Below are 20012 nucleotides of genomic sequence, written 5' to 3'. Positions count from 1 at the left end.
TGATTAGCCAGAAATGGTACCATACATAAAATTAATAAAGGTCATCTTAATGGAATGCATTTTTATTTAAATTAAATAACTTTATCAAGCCAGTTTAAAAATGAAATTAGCATAAAATCAGAAGAGTTGCTGAATTTTATCCAAAGGCTTCATTATCTTAAGAATTCTTAAATCTTATGTTTATCTACATTTAAGAAAAGCAATCAGAAAAGTCCTTATGAAGGTTTGGTTGCAATGCTTTTATTTTTAAATATTTATTTAAAATATTTTATTTTAATTTAAATTTAATTTATATTTAAATTTTGCATTGCACTTAAGCAATGCATTGCATTTAAATGCTATGAATGATAACAGAATTAGCCCACTATTTTCCCATCCTATCTCTTGAATCCATTGATTATACATCTACCTTTTGAGAGCATATGGCCTTTATATTGTATTATGTGGCCCTGATTCTTATGATTATTTAATTTTAGTTATCTACATAGACAATTCAATAATCCTTACCAGTTCTTTTTCATAGCTTCTGCACTCCTGAATTACTTTTCTTTTATTCACCTTTGTAAATCAACTTTTGTCTGTATCAATTCCACATGGTCTAGTAGATTTTTTTTTCAATTTTAATTTGTTTCTCCTAAAATATATGTATGGCTTTTGATTCATTGAGTGGTCTATCATATGCGCAAATACAGATTTTTGGGCTTGGAATTAAAATTCTCAGATACCACTCTTTCTCTCAGGAAGTTTCCCACAGTGCTATTCCTTTCTTCTGGAATTGTATGTTGCTGTAGAAAGTGTCAACCACTCATTCACTCAATAGTGAATATCAAGTTTATCAAGTGCCTCCTATAGAAAAGGCAATAATCCAGGAATAGGAGTGACAATGAGTCAAAATCTCTACCCTCACAGAGATCACTTGCTTGTGGAGAAAGACAAAATAGATGGGTGGGAATAATGCCAGTTTGGATCAAACATGTAAGGCATCGGTTCCTGTCCACAACGACAGGACCCAGAAGCCTCCCTCTCCACAATGAAGTTGAAGCCTACAAATGCTGTCAGGTGGCAACAGACTCCAGCTAAGACCCAGACCCAGGCAATAATACGTGTTGAAGATGTTGAGAAAGTTGGTGCCCCAAATATCACGAGTGGGAATATAAAATGGCACAGTGACTTTGGAAAATGGTTTGGATGTTTATTAAAATGATGAACTTGGACTTACCATATATGACTTCGCAATTTCACTTCTAGGTATATGCCCTCGAAAAAACAAAAATATACACCCACACAGTGATCTGTACACAGATGTTCATGGAAGCATTACCCCTCCTCGTCAAAAAGTAGAAATGACCCAAAGTCTATCAATGGACGTACAGATCAACAAAAGTACAGATGCATACTGCAATTCAGATGAACCTTGAAAACGTTATGCTGAGTGAAAGAAGCTAGTCAAAAAACACTACACATGACATGATTCTATTTGTACGAACATTTCCTTTACTTTCTCAATTCAGATGAACCTTGAAAACATTATGCTGAGTGAAAGAAGCTAGTCAAAAAACACTACACATGACATGATTCTATTTGTACGAACATTTCCTTTACTTTCTCACTTGAACCCAAATCTACAACTCAATAATTTTATGTAGAAGCTGTTTGGTTGTTTGTTTGTTTTTGTTCCGAAACAACTATTTTTTTGTGTGTGTTTCATTTTGTTTTTTTCTATAGATTTCTTTGTCATTTCCACTTTCAGGTCCTTAATATCACGTGATTGGTATTGGTTGGCCCTCCTGTCACAAAAATGCAACCCCTCTTATTCATCTTTGGTTCTAATATCTTACTTCTGATTAGTCTCTTCCTCCTCAGATCTGGTACAATTAATTAATACACTTACAAGCAAAAATAGTCATGTAAACTTCTAATTTAATTATAGTTTCACCCTATGACAAATTTCATTGGGAGGGGGATGGTGGGAGATGGGTGGCTTTTCCTTTCCCCCAAGTTGACTGAAACAGTTCAAGAAAAAGCCTAGTCATGACCCTATTACTGGACTATTGGGGAAAACACAGCCATTTAACACAACTGGCATTTCCAGAACATTCCCTAGGTGTTATAGCTGACATCTGTCTCGCGTTACAGGATTGAAAGAAAGAAAATCAGCTGCCCAATCACATTCCACAGGGACAAGACAGACAGGAGCTATGAAAGCCATTGTCATTTTTTTTTTCTTTGACTGAAGAAAGACATGGTATTGGCACCATAATAGCTCTTTTTCTTTCCTTTTTAGTTCTTACTAAGTCGAGTGCTTTTTGAGACTTGAGAATATTATCTCATTTGATCCTCACAACATACTAATTGGGAACAAACATGATATATTTTAGAGATGACTTAATTGAAATACAGACTAAGTAAAGCCCCGAGTACAAGTACCAAGAAACCAGTAGAGCTGAGATTTAAAGACTACAATCTGGTTCCAGGGAACTTCATTGTAACTGACCTGCCCTGCCTGCCCACCATGGTGAGCACAAGGATATAGTTTCTAGACTTTCCAAGGAAGGGATTCTTCTCAAAGTAAACCAAAAGATGCAGAGATCATAAAATGTAGCAGCAGGAAAAAGTCTCACTGAGACTCTGGGAACATTAATTTTTTAATAAATCACTGGTGTCCTATAGTTGGGCTTTCCAGTACTCTCTTGATTCCTACATTTGTATTTCTGGGATATGCTAATAAGCAGTAGATTTATAGAAGTTAGAAACTATGACTATGCATATACTCTGATATATTGAAGTGCTTTTGGTGGTTTTGTGATGTTATTTTACTTATAGATTGATGGTGAAGCAGGTCGTAGTGGGCAGACAGTCAAATGGCAGCAGTCCCATAGACAGATAATAGGAAATCCCATTTCTACCCTTCTGGAAACTTATTTGTGACCACTCTCCGCATGAACAGAAGTCTGAACGTTACTGACACTCAAAAACACATCTTGGAACAAGCTTCTGTCTCCCCAGTCATGCTCACTTCCACTTCCACTTTGCAACATGAAAAGCCAAGAGTGAAGCCCTGCACAGACCACAGAAGCATTCACAAGGAATGCTACTGCGGGCTAGCTTCCAGACCAGTCACGGCAAACACCACATGGATGGAGACTAGGATTCTTGTTCAGGTGTCAAGACTGGAAGTCATTTTGCCATTTCAGTCAGAAGTCTGTACTACTGAGTTGGGTTCTGAGCAGTTCCTTTATCCCAGGTCTGTCCACTGACACCCCTGCCTGGCAACCAACCAAATCAAGTCATAGGAGAAGCTTGGCTGGACCCTTTCATCCCACTGGTGCTTTGCTCCTCACCTCCTTGTCATGTCTACCTGAACTTGCCTCCAGACTTGTGTTCCTGCCTTGGGTATAGAGTCAATAGCTTCTTATGGGGCTGAGTAATTTTCACATTTTCCCTCTGATTTAGAGGAACGGGAAGAGAGGAAACAGGTCCATTCAAAGAACTTAGTGCAGCGGATATTAGTAATGTAAGTTAGCAACATGATGTATTTGGACAAAATGAATTACTGTTCTTGTGTATGGTAAAATCATTATTATTTTTTGTTTAGACTACGAATAAGGCTTGTCTGCTATTTGTTTGCATGCTTAGGTAAGGAAATCTTCCTTGTTCTTTGACATCACACAAAGTCTGAACTGGAGATTAAAAATAATTGAAGGAGGGGCTCAGTCAGTTAAGCATCTGCCTTCAGCTCAGGTCATGATCTCAGGGTCCTGGGATCCACTGCCCTGTCAGGTTCCCTGCTCAGTGGGGAGTCAGCTTCTCCCTCTCCCTCTGCTGTTCCCCCTGCTTCTGCTCTCTCACTCATGCTTTCTCTCTCTCTTAAGAAAAATAATGGAAGGACATCAATATTAGATATAGAGTTTCTGTGACTTCTGTGAATCCCTGTGGCCATTCGTGTATCCCCTAGAGGTCTATTGTATTTGGATTAATTTAACCATATTGTGAAAATACCTTATAAATTGTTATTTATGATAATCTGGTAACATTGAAATTATTATCTTATAGTCTGAAGTATGCAAATTTTCTGAGCTGACAGTATCAGCCTTGTATTACAAAATAATTAATCAGACCATAAATATGATTTGTATAGTTGTAATTAAAAGACAAAAAGAGAATTAAGATTTTTTTCCTTTTGAAGTAGTATTCCACATAAATTCTTTAATGGTAAATAAATAAACAATTTATATTTCTACATTCTGAAAACGTAAATTTTTAAAATGTTGATTAGTAATTTGAATCTCACGTGTCTACAGAAAATGTACAAGTTCTGCACAAAATAATGTCCAGGAATTGATCTAAATATTCCTCATGTTACACAAAATTATATCAATCTTTTGGAATAATGTCAGATTTATGCTGATTTACAAGTACTACAGAGGAGTTTATTAGATTTTATAAATGGCACTTACAGGAGTTATACACTGTTCTTAAAGAATAATACATAGTTTCTTTTGCAATAAAAGCAAAATTCACTCTTGGCTTAAAAAATAAAACCTCGTAACAGAATTTAAATTAGGACAGTGTATGTGTTCCCCACACATTTCATTCTGGGTATGATTTTTAACTTAAATCCTAAACATGAAATAATGTGGCTGATTTTTTGAAATATGTAATACTCCACTGTAGGCTAACTACTTAGTAATAAAGGCTGACAGTATTCCTATGAGAAAAATCTAATTACATTGGGTTGATTGCCACAGAAATTGCTCTACAAGTTAAATCACTTTATTGATAATGTTATGTAAATTACCACAAGGAAAGTAGCAATCGAAGGGCTACTTTCATTGTTACATCAACGTGTGTGAACAAAAGAGCTTATAATTGTCCTGCCTAATAAACTTAAAAGAAAGTTAGTGACACTTTTTTGTGAATTTTACACTTGACAAGAACTATAAAGTACTGTATAAAATCCAATCAATTCCGTTAATTAAATAAAAGAGAAAGAATAAAACAAAGTTAAATTATTCTTTGAATGAATTTGCTCCTTTACTTGTAAGTCACTTTTTATAAAACCAAAATGGGCAAACCTTTATATATAGACTTTGTCTTCACATGTCATTACTTCAGAACTTTAGTTGTTGAATGTGACATTCAGTGGAGTGGTTTCAATATATATTTCAACCAATACACTCTTCTTTAAAAAAAAAAAAAGGTTTATCTAAGGAAAAAAAAAGTTTATCTTTAGATCTTTATTACCTAGGATCTAAAAATGCTCACAGACTTACTAGTCATAACCTAAAATAGTAATTAAATGCTCATCAACAAGGTATTTATTTGTGCTGTATTTACAACATGATTAAAAATATTCTGAATTTCTTTTTTTTTAATTAATTTATTTGACAGACAGATCACAAGTGGGCAGAGAGGCAGGCAGAGACAGAGAGAGGGGGGGAAGTAGGCTCCATGTTGAGCAGAAAGCCTGATGCGGGGCTCGATCCCAGAACCCTGGGATCATGACCTGAACTGAAGGCAGAGGCTTTAATCCACTGAGCCACCCAGGCGCCCCAATATTCTAAATTTCTAATAAATATTAGGAACAATGAAGTAGCCTATAACCCATAAACTAACTTTAGACTTTTTTTTTTTTAAGATTTTATTTATTTATTTGACAGAGAGAAATCACAAGTAGGCAGAGAGGCAGGCAGAGAGAGAGAGAGGGAAGCAGGCTCCCTGCTGAGCAGAGAGCCCGATGCGGGACTCGATCCCAGTACCCTGAGATCATGACCTGAGCCGAAGGCAGTGGCTTAACCCACTGAGCCACCCAGGCGCCCTAACTTTAGACTTAATATGTGATAAATATATACCTATCATAATGAATTACCATGAAGAAATGAGAACTCCTTGAACATTGGTGATTCCCATTCCCTCTCTGATAATCTTTCTAATTCTCAGTCTCTCCTGAGTCAAAATCAAGGAAGGAGGGAGTGTAGGTCTAGCAAATTCTCCCTTCGGAAAATGTCTAGCATTATCAGTTAGTACCAGGACTCTTCTGAGAATAAGGATAACACTGTATAATAGAGAGGGACCAATTAGAGCTCTGAGTTCAACATCTCTTCTGAATGGGGTGTCCCAAAGGTTGTATACCAGAAATGGCTAGAACAAGGGTTAAGCACTCTAAGACAATGGAAAACATTAACTAGCCTGAGCCCACCTCAGTTGGTATGGTGGACATTGGGACTAAGCCAGAGAAAAACTGATTTTCATACTGAAAGAAGGTAGGAAATTTTTATTTTTTCAGATCAATCACCATGTTTGATTCATGGTATATTTTTAATAGTTTTAGTCAGAAACCGTGGAATGGAATACTAGGCATATTCATTCAACAGCTTATACAAATACATCTATACCTCTCCTATTTTATGCCCAGAAATCTGAATTATCATTTTTTTGAGCTCTTATAATGCAAAGTCTTGGGGCTCCAAATGGCACGAGGGTAAGTTATACAGCATTATACAATTAAGAAAGTCTTTAAGTCAGAAATGGCAAGATCAAGGGTTAGGCACTTAGAGACTAGAAACCATTAATGGCCCGAGCCAACATCTAAAACAGCCAAAAATTAGTAGGAAACCCTGAGTTTCCTTTTCAGTCTTCTTTAATGAAAGTTTAATTGCTATCTTTTGGTGCATCTGACATCGCCTGCAAAAAATAAAAATATAAAGATGTGCCATTTTTGAAAAATATCTTTTTGGGTGACTCAGAGATCACTTGCTGCCAATGTGAGGAAGAGTTTTTCCAAGCAAAACAAACAAAATTAAAACTGTCTTACTTGAATACTTGAGGACTAAAATTCCTGACCAATCTATACCATTTTTTATTAATTCTTAAGAGAAGCTTCTTGATTTTGTTTACATTGTTCTTGTATATTCTATAGCTCTGGATAAGTGTATAATGATGTGTGTCCACCATTATAGTATCATACAGAGTAGTTTAACTACCCTCAAAACCCTCTGTGCTCCATTTATTTATCCCTTAACTCTGTAATCCACCCCCGGCAACCACTGATCTTCTTACTGTCTCCATAATTTTGCTTTTTCCAGAATGCCATATAGTTGAAGTCATACAGTATGGAGACTTTCCAGAGTGGTTTCTTTCACTTAGTGATATGCATTTAAGGTTCCCCCTCATCTTTCCATGGCTCAGTAACTCATATCTTTTCAGTGTGGAATAACATTCCATGGTTTGGTCTATCAAAGCATATTTATCCATTCACCTACCAAAGGACCATTTGCTGGCTTCCAGGTCTTGGCAATTATGAGTGAAACTCCTGTAAACATCTGTGTGTAGGTACTTGTATGAACATAAATTATCAGCTTCTTTGGTTAAATACCAAGGAGTGTAAACACCAGATCATATGAAAAGATTATGTTTAGTTTTGTAAGAAACTTCCAAACTGTCTTCCAAAGTAGCCACACCATTTTGCATTCCCCATCAGCCTGTTTGCGAGTGTTCATGTTGCTCCATGGTCTCAGCAGCATTTGGCGTTGTCAGTGTTCTGAGTATCCTGGCCATTCCCACTGGTGTCCAGTGGCATCTAATTGTTCCTTTATTTCACACGTCCCTGATGATGTGCAATATTGGCATCTTTTCACATGCATATTTGCCATATGTTTATCTTCTTTCATGAGGTATCAACGTCTTTACCCCACTTTGTAATCAAGTTGTCTTCTTATCATTGAGTTTTAAGAGTTATTTGTATATTGTGGAGAATGGTTCTTTACCAAATATATCTTTTACAAATATTTTCTCCTGGTTTGTAACTTGTCTTTCATTGTATTGTATTTCATTGTATTCATTGTCTTCTGCAGCACAGAAATTTGTAATTTTAAAGACATCTATATTATCAATGATTTCTTTCATGGATCATGTAGTAGGTGTTATAGCTAAAAAGCCATCACCTAGCACTAGGTTCTATATGTAAGTGATGAATCACTAAATTCTACTTCTGAAACCAAAACAAACAAACAAACATATAAATAATATACCTGTATGTATGTGTGTGTATACATAAAATAAATTTTATTTGAAAAAAATAATTAAAAAATAAAAAGTCATCACCAAATCCATTACATCTTATTTTTAAAGCATTTGGTTATACTCATCAATCTTATATTTCAATTTTAATTTATTGATTTGATTCATAATTATTATTAATTTTCAATTTTTTATTTAACAATATTTTCTTTTTTTCTAGCTTTTAAATTAAAACTTTAATTTCTTTTAAATACTTTTATCTAGTAAAAGTATTTCTTAAATAAAAAAATACTTGAAATCACATTTCATAGGCATTATACAATGTGTTCTCGTTTTGATAATTTCTAACCTTTTTGTAACATTCTTTTAATCTTTAATCCAAAAATGGTTAAAATTTTGGTTGTTGCTATTATTGTTAATTTTTAATTTTATTTCATTGTGGTTATAGAGTGTGGCTTTAAAGATCTCTGTTTTTTGGAAGTTTCATTGTGGCTAAGTACATTTTGTACCTAAGTTAATTTTATGCTCAGACCATCAGACCTGATAATTCAACTTACAGGAATGTGATTTTTTTTTCTGAGAAATTAGGAGATTTGTGTACAAGTAATTTTTTCACCACTTATAAAAAGGAAAAAAATACAATCAATCAAATTGTTATAGTATCCATAAAGATGGCAATTTTTTGTGTAGCTATTAGGAAGCCATACTTGAGAGTCAGGAATCTGGGGATATGGGAATTCCCAAGGATTGGGAATAGTTAATGGGAAAGTATGTAAAGCAACATACTCTTCAAATACAGAAAATGATTTATCTATGCACAAAATGACTGATTTACACATGTCACAAAGCTAATTATAATTGCTTTGTATTGTGTGTTGGGCATTGTATGTCTTACCTCACTGATTTGGTTATGGGAAAACATCTTAAGCCAATAAATATTTCACAAATTACATAGTGTGAGTCCCATTCCCTGAGCCACAGAAACCAAGATACCAAATTTAACTCACTCAGCCAAGGTCTCCTGGCAGAGACACTTGTCCATAGTAGGTGCCTTTTACCCCAAGGATACAAAAAAGTGGACGGAGGAGGAGGCTTTGCAGTAAGGACCCAGCTCTGAGTGGCATTCTCAAAGGTGCTTTAGCTCACAGCTACGAGCTGTGGTTTTTAATGCACCTCTGTTGGGAAATGATCAGGCACAAAGAGCAAATGCCAGAATTTTATTAAAGGATTATTGCGGGTTTTTTAGGCATGCAAACAAAAGAGGAATTTGTATATGATTTCCACACTTCCCAGAATATTATGGCCACGTCCTTGAGGATGAAACTTAGGACATGACAGGGAGTTTCAGAATTAAAACAAAACAAAAAGTCTCAAAAGAGATCCTGTTAAAGTAAAACTTAACCTAAATAGAAATGTGTCAAGTGGATCAGAGACTGCTATTCCAAGTTTGGAATACATTAATTTATATTTTATTTCTTTTTCTGTTACATTGCATAAGCTTCTTGTTATTGGTTACTACACATATAAATGTGCATATTGTCTTAAAGTAATAGATTTAACCTTGTAACATTGAATTTTGTAGGTCAGAAAAGGGTCAATTACCAGCAATTTCACATCATGAACACAACAAATGTAAGAGAAGCCCTATGTCCAACACAGGACAGATCCTTCCTATGCAGGCGGCATCCCAGGGAAGGAGCTTCCCTCCAGCAACTGGACTGGAAATTGACTAGAAATTGGCAAGCGCCCAGTGCTTAAACACTCATGATCACACCAAGACTGGACCCAGATCACAACCATGTTTTATCCTTGGAGATAAACACCAAGCCCACACAACAGCACTATTCTAACCTGGTCTGTAAGAGTGGTGTGGAAGAAGCTGGTGCTCCCACAGCTCTTACACCTGAATCGACCAGATCAGGACCAGAGCGAGGTTTCTGCCGCTCTGCAGTCCAGTGCCTGCTCACACAAGGAGAGGGACTCAAGCTTCTCTACTCATGAGGCTTAAAGTCCCCGTGGACCAGGGGTTGGGGTCTCTCTTCCAGAACCTAATATCCAGCCTGTTAGGCCTCTGAATGGTCCTAGAATAAATGGGTGCCTGGAGGCAGAGCATACACTCTTGCTCAGATCTATCAGGTTAGGTCCTGCCTCGGCAGGTCAGCACATGGAGTAGGTCCTTTGTGTACATTCCTGCACATGCTTGGCCCTGACTTAACTTCACCTAGTGCCCAACATGGACAAGGAACTATACCAAGAGTGACATGGGATTTGGGAGGTGTTGGGGTGGTACCAAATATATTGTCCACTTTCTGTCTCCAGGATGCTCACTGTCCATTTTCACAGGAAAAAAAAAAAAACACATTAACATAGAAAACTAGTGAAAACCTTAAGTGATGCCAGAGAGAAGAATAAGATCACAAGATCTTTATTTGCTCCCAATATCAGCTGAGGCACAGAGGTCCACTCTTTTCAGAAACAAATGTCAAAAGCACAGATGTATTTCCTTCTTTGGAGACGGCTTAGCCTAACATGGTTGGGCCACCATTCCTTCAATTTCTCTAGCATTCTTTTTCCTGATTAATCACTTGTCAGGAAAAAGAAAAATAGAGACAATTAGGGAGATTAGTACAAAAGGAAGAGTTCTTAAACTGTGAAAAAAAACAAAACAAAAACAAAATCCTTGAGATTCTGGGAGCCTCCTTACAACATGCTTTAGCAGCAATAGATTAAAGGCAAAAGAATCTCCCACTAAGGAGTTAAACTTAACAACCCCAAAGTCACATATAATAAAAGAAGGCTTTGAAATTATTTGAGTCTTTATATTTTGCTCATTTTACCCAAGTCAACCTATTTTTTACATTTGTTCCTTGAATCTAGAAGAGACAAAATTTTGTGGTTTTATTCTCCTGCATTATAAATCCCTGCAATTTATTTAATTAAAGATTTTGTTTCATATTAGCAAGTTTTTTTATTGATTTTTTTTTTTTTTTAGATGTCTTCATTTGACAGTTACTGAAAGTTAATAGCCGAGCCATTTGGGGATGGCTCCTCTGCACTGAGTTATTCCACATGAGGGATTCTCAGCGTTAGCTTTGCATCAAAATCCACAGAGCTCTTAAAAGTCCCAAAGCCAGGCCAGGACCCAAATTAGAACCTTTGAGAGACAGAACTAGGCAGCAGGCTTTTTGAAAGCTCTCCACATCCAATACACAGCCAAGACCGAGAGCCACTGTTCTACACCAATTTTTCTTAATCTATATTGGCTGAACTTCTTACATCTGAAATACACTCTGCACTATTCCTTGGCACCAGGGCACAATATTGACACGTCAGAAGATATTTATGTAAATCAGAAACACATATGCCATCAATTTGTTATGACACTGCATAGAAATAACCCCAAACTCAGACTAACAGACCCCTGCTCTGCTGAAAAATGTATCAAAACTCACTGACATTTAACACTAGATACTTTTACTATGGTGTCTTCTCTAAAGAAGACTTCTATGATAGTGTCAGAATAATGTTAAAATACACATTGTGAACTAAAGCCTGGTTCTGTAGATAGAAGGATAAGTTGGTGAGTTTTTTGGTGGAGACTTTAGTTAATTTTTAATTTTATCAATAACATTTTATTTATTTATTTTATTTTATTTTTTCAGTGTTCCAATATTCACTGTTTATGCATCACACCCAGTGTTCTATGCAATCTGTGCTGTATGCAACCCTTGCCCTCCTTAAAACCCACCACCAGGCTTACCCATCCCCCACCCCCCTCCTTTCCAAAACTCTCAGTTTGTTTCTCAGAGTCCACAGTCTCTCATGGTTTGTTTCCCCCTCCAATTTCTCCCAACTCACTTTTCCTTTCTTTCTCCTAATGTCCTCCATGTTATTCCTTATGCTCCACAAGTAAGTGAAACCATATGATAATTGACTCTCTCAGCTTGACTTATTTCAAAACTCAGCATAATCTCCCCCAGTCCCATCCATGTTGAAACGAAAGTTGGGTATTCATCCTTTCTGATGGAGGCATAATATTCCATTGTATATATAGACCACATCTCCTTTATCCATTTGTCTGGTGAAGGGCATTTTGGCTCTTTCTACAGTTTGGTGATTGTGGCCATTGCTGCTATGAACATTGGGGTACAGATGGCCCTTCTTTTCACTACATCTGTATCTTTGGGGTAAACACCTAGTAGTGCAATTGCAGGGCCATAGGTAAGTTCTATTTTTAATTTCTTAAGGAATCTCCACACTGTTTTCCAAAGTGGCTGCACCAACTTGCATTCCCACCAATAGTGTAAGAGGGTTCCCCTTTCTCCACATCCTCTCCAACACTTCCTGTTTACCGTCTTGTTAATTTTGACCATTCTAACTGGTATAAGGTGGTTTCTCATTGTGGTTTTCAGGAACATTCTGTTTCCAAAGCACCAAGGTAAGCAACCTAAAATTTCCCCTTAAAGCAATAAATCTATGGAAACATTTGAGACTGTCAAAAGTAAAAAGAATAGAGCCTAACTTATTCAGTTTTGTAGTGTACATATTGGTTATGTTTGTAACAGCAAAGTAAATTATGATGCAATTATTTTACTTTTAAATTTATAATAAATAAAATTTATAAATATGAAGTTATATGTTTATAAAGCAAAGCAAAGGAAAGTACTTAAAAGACATATGTCTTGGGGCGCCTGGGTGGCTCAGTGGTTTAAGCCTCTGCCTTCGGCTCAGGTCATGATCTCAGGGTCCTGGGATCGAGCCCCGCATCAGGCTCTCTGCTTAGCAGGGAGCCTGCTTCCCCCTCTCTCTCTGCCTGCCTCTCTGCCTACTTGTGATCTCTCTCTGTCTATCAAATAAATAAATAAAAATCTTAAAAAAAAAAAAGACATATGTCTTTCTTCTGATAAGCAAATATGGGGAGCAGCAAAGCTTAGAGGCTGAGCACTCCCTATGGAAGTAGACTCCAGTGAAAATCCATACACATCCATCCACTTAACAGCATGCAGAGACACAAGCAGTGTCTCTATGCCTTGTTTTTTTTATTCATGTTATGAGAATAATAATAGTATCTGTCTCATAAGTGTCTTCCATCTGTTAAATATAACACATGTGAAATTTTTGAAATAGCACATAGTAATTGCATAGCACCAAAACAATATTGTCTTATTGCCATAAAACTTGATGTTCTTTGGGGAGGGACATTATTTGTAGTTAATATCTAGTAATTTCAATTTTCTATTGTTAAAAGGCCACCAATGTATTTTGCAAATCTAGCACCTGAATTTTCTTCAAAAAAAAAAAAAAGACACATTTTGTCATGAAATTAGAAACAATTTAAGACAAAGAACCTTCCACAGATTTTTACTCCAAGAAGAGTCAGCATATCCCAGTGGCTCCGCTTATATGTCAGTCAGACAGCCTCAGCTAGAATTCTGATAGTGCTATAATACTTAGCTTTTGTCAACTACACATTTGTTATCTGTAAGACTGCATTAATTAGAATTCTTACTCCATCATGTCATAAGGATTAAATAAGATACTTCAGGTAAAGTGCTGAGAATACTGTCTGTGTGTATTAAACTCTCAATGAAAAATAAATGTTTTTATTATTACCAGCATCACGAATAACAGAGGAGTCAATATGTCAGTTTGGGTTATTTTATTTTATGTTGTTTTGCAACGGATTGAAAGTGTTAGCTGGCATACTGTTTAAGAATGACCCTATATACGTGCAACAATCCACAAATGCGCACACCATCAGTGGAAGTCACTCTTACATGAGTTAGAATAATCAGGAATCCTGCACCAAACTGCTTATACAAGAAGGAAATGTGTTATTTCATAAATAGAAGTCTCTGGGTAGGGAGTGCTCTGTGACATCAAGGAGCCAAGTGTTTCCCACTTCTTGGCTCAGCGCCCCCCTGGAGGTGGTTCCGTGCATTGCAGGCAGATATACCCGCATCCGGAGGCTAAGAAGTCCTTCTTCCCAGCATTTGCTACTTAGAAGGTCATTCCCAGGAGCCTTCATTTCACATTCCTTGAGAGGAACTAGGACCCTTCTATATTTCTGAACCTATAACTGAACAAGAAAGAAAAGGGCCTTGCTAGTAATGGATTAGAACAATGACAAATGAACTCTAGAGCCAGAAAGGAACCCTCATCATGCGAGTTGCGTAAGAGGAGTGACCACCATGCAGAAAGGGAGCTCTGTTTCCAGGAAGATGGGCAGATGGATTTAGGGTCTGAAAGAGACTTTTGTTATACTCTCAAGACGAGATAGTTCCTTTAAGTACTGACACAGTACTGCATACACAGTAGGTGCTTATAGTGATTTTTGTTCCTGAAAATACTAAGAAAATAAATACTGTCTGGTGGTCATGACAGAAAGAAGAGAGAAGCAACCCAGGATGAAGAGTCTTGTTCAATGTCATACGAGACTAAAGTAGAACTGAAGAGACTAACTGAAAACCTAACTCGTGCTGTCGTCTAACTCGGGGTTTTTAAGGCATCTAATTTATGAGACATTTCGCTTCTAAATGTCTTATGTTAAACCATGCATAAAATGATATTCATGAGACATATTTTTTCATGAATAACCATTTCATGAAATTGTTTTCACATTTTACAAAGAACAAAATAGTCAAGGCTTAAAAGCGAATGAGATGGTTTTCATTGGTGTTGACCCGGCAGCTGCCAAGCATTAGCCGGTCCTATGGAAATGTCCTCCAGAAAGAAACTGCCTAATACATTGACCTGAGTGTGCTCTTTGCCGGCAAAGTCCTGGCCAGAGCCAGCTGCTAACAGAACGACAGCATTTCCCAGTGAGTGATAAGCAATAAAATTTGTCTCTCTGAAGATGGCCACAGAGTTCAGCTTCAACCCCAGCTTCAGACCAAAGTCAGCCAACAAGACCAACAGAGGTGCCTAAATTTGCATCTGCTACAATGTTCACATTCTTTTTAAACAAGTTAAGATACAAAAATCAACCTCCAAAAGACTAAGAGTCTTTTTAAATGTGATTTATAAATAGGGTTCCCACACAGGAAGATGGAGTACTCACTGATTCCATGCCAAAAATAAGGTTTGACTCATATGAAAGAATTCTAATAATTTTAAAGGCTAACATGTTTGTTTTATACATGTTAGCATAATTTGAGGCACAACACATTTTTTCCTACATATTTATAAAATAAGACTCTGAGGTGCTTTAAATGTATCAATGACATCATGGTGTGTGTCTGTGAGGCACACGCACTGTCTATAAATGAGTTTTAATTCCTGCAGTAAGATTCTGAGATTTTTTAAAAATGCATTCTTGGGAATCTATGGGGTTGTTTCAAAAAAGTTCATCAGATCCCCTGATTTCAATATTATAAAGAGCTAAGTAAGCACCAGGTGTTGCTCTTGGTACTTTATATATGCTAACATTTAATCCAAAACTGAGTTATGACATGAGTGTTATTACTATACCTATTTTATCTATAAAGAGAAAGAAAAAAGGGAAGTTTAATACCTTTCATAGGAAAGTATCAAAGTCTGGGTTTGATCTCAAATAACCCAGCTGAGTTCATGCTTAGCATCATGCCCAAATCTATTAGCTTTCCCTGATAAAATTGTTTCAATAATGGGGCGCCTGGGTGACTCAGTCAGTTAAACGTCTGCTTTCAGCTCAGGTCATGATCCTGGAGTCCTGGGATTTGAGTACCGCGCCTGGCTCCCTGCTCCACCCCAGTCTGTTCTCTCTCTTGCTGGCTTTCTCTCTCTCTCTCTCTCAAATAAATTTTAAAAATTGTTTAAATAACATGCAGCTTCTTATGGCTAGACTAATAATCACCTTTCTGTTTGGGCATATAATAACATGAGAAGGACCAAGGCATTGATTTGTTATTGAACCAGGATGACAGTCCATTTCTAAAATCTGATGAAAAATGTACTGAGTCTGTAATTAGTAGGAGAAGAAGGATGCTAGAATGCTCTTTGGGATGTGAAGTTAATCATCCACATAAAGTATTTTTTTTTCTATTTGATAGGCAATTAGGATATATTTAGTGTGATTATGGTATCAATTTTCTTTGTAACATAGAATTAATACCCTAGTGTTCTGCATTTCTTAAATCTTTTTCTTCATATCAAGCAAGTAAAGCTTTATTTATAACCCAAAATTGCTTCAAGTAACAAGTACATGGAATAAGAAAAAAAAAGAAGGTATAGATACTAGTTTGTGATTCACTGAGTCTGGGGAGAGGAACTAGACTTTACATTTTAACAAGAACCCAGATGATGTCCGTCCTGCTGGTCTGCAAATCGGATGGAATCACAGGCCCCTGGGTAACACCCAAACACATGGCTCTCAATGGCCTCGTGAACTGTAGGTTTATTTCTCACTCATGTAAGTTCAGTGTATATCAGTGTCTTCTTCATACTGGAGCTGCTTTGCCAGGAACATGGCTTCTAGGGTCCCTGGGGCAAGAATCCAAATGGTCCTGGAGTGAGTGGATTTTAAATCCAGAGCTGGGGGGCTCATTTCTACTCTGATCCTCCATCTACATCTCATTGACCAGACCAGCCAGGGCCCCATCTCGCTACAGAAATCCTCCTTTGACCACGGGTCTTAGAACACCCCCAGGGGAGGCCTGAAACCCAGATCAAACCCTCTATCTACTATGTTTCTTCCTATACCTACATACATACCAATGATAAAGCTTACTCTATAAATTAGGAACAGGAAGAGATTAACCACAGTAAGTAATCAGAACGGTTATAATCAACCGTAATAAAAGTTCTGTGGATGTAGTCCCTCCCTCTCTTGTAGTGCACTCATCTTCCTTCTTGGGATGACGTGAGGTGATGAAATACCTACATGATGAGATGCAGTGACGCGAAGGACGGATGTTGGCAATGAGGCATGGCGCTAGGCTACCGTTGGTTGACCTTCCGATGCTGCAACAGGAGGATTGTTTGTTTCCAGACCGCATGGGCCGGAACAATGATCCCTCAGTAATAACTGTCGTGGTCTGGTCAGCCTTATGTTTGGCAGAGCCTATTAAAAGCTGCACATTGCAAAGCTTTATGTTCTTCCCCGTAAATAGCACAGCACCTACTACATAATAGGTGTTCAATAAAAGTCTGCTGGTTGAATACATGATATATTCTCTACAAGTTAGCAAGTCATAAAGGCCAAAAAAGCATTTTAATAATTGTCCATAGATACCATATGTAAATGTGTACAGCTAACATTTTTTTTTTTACATTTGCAGCTGACAGCTGAGCAATTTTCATGTATAATCTCATTTAATCCTTATAACATCTGTGCAGAGTAAGTTCTTATTCTTATAGCTAAGATCTGCGAAGCCTGGACCAAAAATCTCTCTTCTAGGTAAGATGTGCATGAAATGCCAGGCCAAGGAGCTATGGTTTCTAGAATTAATTAATAAACAAATTAATATACATTCTGTCAAGGTCTCAGCTTGCTAACGAGTTAGTACCTTGTGTGTGTTGATACACTACAAGTTCCTATTTATTTAACTTCTCCACCAGAAGCTGTTGCTTATGTCAGCCCTGAGCATCCCAGAGAGCCTGCTACCTATTCTTCCACACATAGTAGAAAATTATTTTTTTTATGAAATAACTTACTCAGAACAAAGCATTTAAAAATCCTTCATGATGGTTGCATAGCTTAATTTTTAATAAATTGAGCACAGAGTGACCAATATGTCAGAGAGCACTAGTTATTGCCAGCAGTAACTAAGAAATTTGTACCTAGTGACTCCCAGTAGTAACATTAGAAAAGCGTAGGCACTTACAGAAAACTTCTGGTAGCACTTCTTATACTCCTCTTGGTTTTCTACACTGTGACATCTTCTGACACTTCTCCTTCCATTTCTGCACACCTGCATCTCTCTCTCTCTCTCTCTCTCTCTCACACACACACACACACACACACACACACATATCTGTGGGCAGAGATGTAACTATAATTAGAATATAGACATTTATATTTTCAACATCAGAAATTCAGAAAATAGTTGCCTTGTTTTCTCACCTACATCACTTGTAATCAATGTAGAATCTATGCAATCATTAAGAAATTATGCACATATCTTGGTTTAAAATTAGAACATTTATTATAAAAAGATATTAAGAGTATAGCAAATATATTTGCTGACAGCATAAAGCATATTTTGGTCTTTTTATTATAGCTGTTCTACATGATTATGTCTAAAAATGTCCTTATATATTTCTCTGATAATGCAGTTACATGGTCAGGGGAATTGACCAGTGGATATATTCACATGCAACAGCATTTTATTAGATTATTAGTTTAGTTCTGCATCTCATTTTATTTAGAAGAAAGTTTGCATAATTGTGGGTATAACGAGACAAGGTTTTGTGGTTCTCAAATTTCAGATGCATGCTCTATTAACTTATTTACCAGATTAATCTTGAGTCTAGTACTCTGATACAGTCCCTGCTATGATCATTGTTCCCATCCATTATTATTCCAAGAAAAGAAAGTAAGTAGTATTGGTAATGGTCTGGAGACCATGAAATGAAAAGAGATTCTTGGGTTTTATTTTTTTTAGAATGAACAGAGTGTAAAAATAAGTTGGGTTTTTTTTTTTTTTTCAAATTCCTTTTTGGATTTCACAAAGCAGAAATAACTGGATGACTGGAAATCCGATATCCAAGCCCAGTTCACCCAAGATACAGTCAGACAAACGCACACACGTACTCCTCCTACAGCATGTTGTTTCTTTGACTTGTTTTCAACTGAAAGGAGCTAACTCTCAGGCCACACTGGACACCTGACTCCCTTAGAAACCGAAGGAACAGGAGGGGAAGGTCACTAACAAAGAGAACTGGTCCAATTATTGGCATCGCCTCTAAGAGTGAAATTACACTTTGGGCCTGGGATCTTCACTCTCCCAGTACATAGGAGATATGATATGATTTCTGACAGGATCTATTTTTTTTTGATCATTAAGTTATTTTAATAATGGTATTCACCTTTGAGAAATATTCTGACATTCTGGATCAATTACAAGGGTTTTTTTTTTTTTTTCTAATTTATTTATTTTCAGAAAAACAGTATTCATTATTTTTTCACCACACCCAGTGCTCCATGCAAGCTGTGCCCTCTATAATACCCACCACCTGGTACCCCCAACCTCCCACCCCCCCGCCACTTCAAACCCCTCAGATTGTTTTTCAGAGTCCATAGTCTCTCATGGTTCATCTCCCCTTCCAATTTACCCAAAAGCACATACCCTCCCCAATGTCCATAACCCTACCCCCCTTCTCCCAACCCCCCTCCCCCCAGCAACCCACAGTTTGTTTCGTGAGATTAAGAGTCACTTATGTTTGTCTCCCTCCCTATCCCATCTTGTTTCATGGATTCTTCTCCTACCCACTTAAGCCCCCATGTTGCATCACCACTTCCTCATATCAGGGAGATCATATGATAGTTGTTTTTCTCTGCTTGACTTATTTCGCTAAGCATGATACGCTCTAGTTCCATCCATGTTGTCGCAAATGGCAAGATTTCGTTTCTTTTGATGGCTGCATAGTATTCCATTGTGTATATATACCACATCTTCTTGATCCCTTCATCTGTTGATGGACATCTAGGTTCTTTCCATAGTTTGGCTATTGTGGACATTGCTGCTATAAACATTCGGGTGCACGTGCCTGCTGCTATAAACATTCGGGTGCACGTGCCCCTTTGGATCACTACGTTTGTATCTTTAGGGTAAATTCCCAGTAGTGCAATTGCTGGGTCATAGGGCAGGATCTAATCTTAAGAAATGCTGTATATCAAATTAAATCTTAAGAATTAATCTATTTTGGGGCGCCTGGGTGGCTCAGTGAGCTAAGCCTCTGCCTTCAGCTCAGGTCATGATCTCAGGGTCCAGGGATCAAGTCTCACATCAGGCTCTCTGCTCAGCAGGGAGCCTGCTTCCTCCTCTTTCTCTGCCTGCCTCTCTGCCTACTTT

This window comes from Neovison vison, chromosome 3 (assembly GCF_020171115.1).
Source record: "Neovison vison isolate M4711 chromosome 3, ASM_NN_V1, whole genome shotgun sequence".
Classification (NCBI taxonomy): Eukaryota; Metazoa; Chordata; class Mammalia; order Carnivora; family Mustelidae; genus Neogale; species Neogale vison.
This window is presented reverse-complemented; position numbering follows the sequence as displayed.